Source organism: Budorcas taxicolor, chromosome 15, assembly GCF_023091745.1.
Source record: "Budorcas taxicolor isolate Tak-1 chromosome 15, Takin1.1, whole genome shotgun sequence".
NCBI classification, from domain to species: Eukaryota; Metazoa; Chordata; class Mammalia; order Artiodactyla; family Bovidae; genus Budorcas; species Budorcas taxicolor.
Window position 1 is genome coordinate 65,351,364 of NC_068924.1, and position 5,300 is coordinate 65,356,663.

At 43.5% G+C, this 5,300-nt stretch overlaps 1 pseudogene; it reads right to left on the bottom strand.

Moving 5' to 3' along the window:
* Positions 1 to 3,873: 3,873 nt before the first annotated feature.
* On the bottom strand, positions 3,874 to 5,081 carry LOC128060533 (nucleosome assembly protein 1-like 1; annotated as a pseudogene).
* Positions 5,082 to 5,300: the final 219 nt, after the last annotated feature.

Consider the following 5,300-nt stretch of genomic DNA (forward strand, 5'->3'; position numbering starts at 1 on the left):
CCACTGTAAGGGGAAAGGTTGTGAGAAAGAACTGGACTGGTTTATCATAATTAAGTTTGTGCCCAAAATGCCAAAACAAATCAAACATGTTGGATACGTCTGTCTTGTGGTTATTGGGTACAACTGTGAAATGGGGGGAATGGAGCCTGTCCAAAAGTGGCTTGCTGCTTTGTAGCAGGTGGTAAAGTCTAAAGAAAATTTCCAGCAAAGTTCATCTTACAGGCTATGTTCTTAAAATATTCCTTCAGAAACAGATGTCACATAATAAGCAGTAATGAAAACCCTGAACGTGTGGAAGGTCATCTTGAATAACTAGAAATTCATTTTAGTGATTAGGTCTGACTACACCTGGGCTCTACTCTTGTTCCTCTCCTTCTAGGCAGGACTCTGGAGGAAGGAATGGAGTTGGGCAAGGGGGCAGCTTGGTCTAAGTGGGATGGTACATTGTCTGCTTGGGACCATCCCAGTTTTAGCATCAACCATCTTGAATCCTGGGAAAGCCTTTTGTTCTAGACAAACCTGGGTAACTGGTCACCCTGGAACAAGTTGGTTCCCTTGCTGAGTAATGACACCCTGTTACTAGAGGCAGAAAAGAGAAAGTGAATAGCCAGTTCCCTGCCTTGATAAAGAGGTGACTTCTGCGTGGGTTGGGGCAATGTCTAATCAGCTTTAGAGGCCAACTGGCTGCAGTCTTCTCAGTCTATAAATAAACAAACCCTGCACTGAAGAAGCTAAATGACTAATTGCATTTGTATAAAATAGTTTTTGCTTGTGTGGTTTCCTATCATAACTTTAAAACAAAGATGGATGAACTTAGGAGCTCTTATGCTATCTAAACAGATGATGATCTTTGCTTTTTAAGATCATTGCTATTTGATGAATAAGTCACTCCCCTGCCAAAGAATTATAGTTCATTGGTGTTTTAATCTCCAAATCCATGCTAAGACTTTTCTCCTTTTGTTGGTAAAAGGATTATTTTAATTGTGTGTGTGTGCATGCATGTGCATGTGATAGAGAGCAAACAAGTAGTATATGATAGTGTAGTACTTTTTCAAAAATTTCTTTCAAATTTTTATAATTTATTAGCTCTACTGTTGAAGGGATAGGCTACCCACTCTAGTATTCTTGGGCTTCCTTTGTTGTTCAGCTGGTAGAGAATCTGCCTGCAATGCAGGAGACCTGGGTTTGATCCCTGGGTTGGGAAGATCCCCTGGAGAAGGGAAAGGGTACCCACTCCAGTATTCTGGCCTGGAAAATTCCGTGGTCTGTAGAGTCCATGGGGTCTCAAAGAGTTGGACTCGACTGAGCAACTTTTGCTTTTACATCTGAAGCAAAAGCTAAACACGTTTTGTTCTGGAGACAAAGCAGCTGTCATTTGTGTGTCTGTTCTCCATCCAGGTTATGGGTGATGTGTGGACATGGAGGAGTCAGATTGTAGCCTTGCACCCAGTTCACAGGATGATAGGAAGGGGAGGTTTTGAGTGAGGGAAGTGAGAAGCACCACAGCCTAGATGGAGGATAAAGTTTACTTCTTCCCACCATCCTAGCTAACAGCAAGTAAGGAACTGGATTCAATAGCACATGGAGGGGGGCGGTCCTAAGATGGCGGAGGAATAGGATGGGAAGAACACTTTCTCCCTCACAAATTCCTCAAAAGAACATTTCAACGCCGAGCAAACTCCACAAAACAACTTCTGAATGCTGGCAGAGGACTTCAGGCAACCAGGAAAGCAGACCATTGTCTTCGAAAACAGGTAGGAAAAAATATAAAAGACGAAAAGAGAGACAAAGGAGGTGGGGAGGGAGCTCTGTCCCGGGAAGGGAAGGAAGCACTTTCCCTGCCGAGTCTGTGGCGAGCCTTGGAAACACAGAGGGCAACATAACAGGAAGGAAAAATAAATAAATAATTAAAACCAACAGATTACAAGCCCAACAGTAACTCCCCCAGCGGAAAAGCAGCACAGACGCCTGCATCCACCACTAGCAGTGGGGGCAGGACAGGGAAGCGCGGGAGGCGCAGGCTGCAGGGATTCATAAGAATCAGGCAGGAACGCTCCATGCATAACCAGAATGATCTAACTTGGGCTAGCAAACCAGACTGTGGGACAGCTACCACGCGAAAAGCTCGAACATAAGACACTTCCAGGACCGAGCACAGAACAAAGGACGGAGCGGAAGAAGCCGGCTGCAGACCATCCCCCGCCGGGGACAGGCAGCCAGAGCCGTAAGGGCTGGAAAGGGGCAATTGCAGCCCCGGAGAGACTTTACCTACCAAACTGCAAGCAGGCTTCTTTGCTAAGACTTCTGGGGGTGCTCAACAGTCACCATCTGCCTCACAAGGGGCACCAGCAGTACACCCAGAAAACTGAGCAGCAGAGACAGAAAAGGCGACAAGTCGCAGCGACCGCGCTCGCCAAACTCCTGAGCTACTCGGACCTGGGAAGGGCACAAAACGCAGTCCCAGCCGAATCTGAGCCTCTGAGGGCTACCTGAGTGCCGAACCTGAGCGGCTTAGACCGGGGAGGTGCACGCAGCCTAGGGCTGGCCTCAGACAGTTCCTGGCTGAGCATCGTAGAACCGGAGTGGTTTGTGTGCCACGAGAAGGGACAGGTCCAGCGGGGCTGAGACACTGTGTGCACATGACAGTGCTATTTGTTTGCAGCATCCCTCCCTCCCCACAGCGCGACTGAACTAGTGAGCCTAAAAAACCAGCAAACAGAAGAAATTAAACAGGGAAACGCCTTGGAAGTGACCCCACACTGCCCACAACATCAGAGAAGGGCCAGATATATCTTTACTATTTTTACAATCATTCCTTTTTTTTTTTTCCTTTTTTTTAACCCCCTCTTTTTTTTGCTTTTTTTTTCTTCTTGCTTTTTTTCCTAACTTTAAAAAAAAAAATTGTTAAGTCTTCTATTTCTCCTGTAATTTTTATTTCTATAACCTACTATTACTTAAAAAAAAAAAAAAACCACTCTATTTTTTTAAGGCAAACACCATATGTAGTCTTTATGTGGTTGTTGTTGGAGTTTTTTAAATAATTCTTGTGGCTTTTTTCTTTCTTTTTTCTTTTTTCCTTCTGCTTCTTTTCATCAATATTGTATTTTTGAAAATCCAACCTCTACTCTAGATTTTTAATCTTTGCTTTTTGGTTTTTGTTGTCAATTTTGTACATTTAAAAACCCAAACTTCACTACCCAGTTTTACCTGAGAGCAAGATTACTGGCTTGACCACTCTCTCCTCCTTTGGACTCTCCTTTTTCTCCACCAGGTGGCCTCTGTCTCTTTCCTCCCCCATCTCTTCTCTATCCAACTCTGTGAATCTCTGTGTGTTCCAGACGGTGGAGAACACCTAAGGAACTGGTTACTGGCAGGATTTGTCTCTCTCCTTCTCATTCCTCTCTCTTATCCCCCTGGCCACATCTGTCTACTTCCTCCCTCTCCTCTTCGCTGTATAACTCCGTAAATACCTCTGAGCAGTCCAGACCATGGAGCGCACATAAGCAAGTGACTACTGGCTAGCTTGCTCTCTCCTCTTTTGATCTCACCGCATCTCGTTCCAGTCACCTCTAACTACCCCCTCCCTCTTCTCTTCTCCATGTAACTCAGTGAACCTCTCTGGGTGTCCCTCAATGTGGAGAAACTTTTCATCTTTAACCTAGATGTTTTATTTATTTATTTATTTTTAAATTATATGACATTTTTATTTTAAGATGCAAAAACAAAAATGAGCAAACAAACAAACAAAAAACTTGAAATAGGCTTGTCAAATGATGTAAATTCATCCTTTCCATGGAAGCAGAAGGTAGATCAGTGCAGGTTATCCTCAGGGCCTCATACATCCTGCTTCACTGGTGCTTGCCCTCTGCTGGGTTTTGATCCTTCTTTGGGTCCTAGTCTGGATCATTTTCCTCATCTCCTTCTTCTTCCCCTTCCTCATCCGCTTCTTCACCTTCTTCATCATAATCATCGTCATCATCTTCAATAGCTTCTCCAGTAAAGCATAACACTGATCTTGGGATTATACGCTCATGTAAAAAGTGACCAATTTCAAAGTCTGCAGCGGGGATAGCTTCAGAATCATCATCCAGATCTCCACTCTCAGGAACTTCAGGAGGGGCAAAAAAATTAAAGAAAGAGTCATTAGAAACTGTTTTGGTCACAGTACGAACTGTCTCATGTCCCTTGTGTTTCTGCTTCTTCTTAATCGTTTTCAAAGTGACATTCTTCCCTTTTTTCCAATCTATCTGGCACCCTGTACAACCCATAATTTCTGGTCCATCAAAAGAAAAGGGATCAGAATCATCTGGTTCTGATCTCATCCTATATGTCTTTGTCAACACTTCATTTGTGAAATATTCATTGGGTTCAAAGTGAAATTCTAAGACAAAACTCAGAGGTTGACCAGCATCTGAGAACTTCACTTTAATATCTTTCAAGTGCTTCAGAATAGGCTCATCATGTTCCTGAACCATATCACTGAGCAGGTCAACATTCTTAAAAACGGTCAGCCAAAACTCAGGAATTCCCTTGGGATCTTCTTTTTCTTCATCCTTTTTCTCATCTTCAATCTTGGCCTTTTCTTTTAGCTCCTCCGAAATTTCATCTTCCTCATCTTGTTTCCATTCACATTCTTCTTCTGTAGGTTCATAAATGGCATTAATGATCTCAAATCACTTATCAAACAGAGGCTGATAAAGAACAGCATACTTTCTTTCAAGATCATGAACTTCCTCATAGAATTTGGCTTCTATCTGTGCACATTTAACTTGAAGGTTTTTTAGAGCATTCACCCGTCTTTTAACTACCCTAGGCAAGCTTTCAATGTATCCTGTTGGTGTTTCTACCAGACCATCAAATCTGTCTTGAAGGGCTGCAAGAATCTGAGGATTTTGCATCATCTGAACAGTCAGCTGACATGCTTTGATTTTTGTTTCTTCACCAGTTTCTTCTTCTTCTACTTCTTCAACATCATCCAAATCTTGATCAAGTTCAGACTGTTCTTTGTTGTCGATGTCTGCCATGTTGTACAAATGCCAAGTATTTTCAAAAATGGCAAATTTCGTTTTCCAGCTCAGCTCTCCGGTGGCGAGTGCAGGGAGCCGAGCGGCCCGAGCTGCGCAGGCAGTGACTCAGAGCGGCGGCAGGAGGAGCAGGAGGTGGCGCCGTGAGCAGATGGCGCTAAAAAAGCTAACCTAGATGTTTTATCATTGGTGCTGTATAGATGAAGAAATCAGGAGGCTACTGTAAAAATAAAACTGAAAACCAGAAGCAGGAGGCTTAAGTCCAAAGCCAGAGAA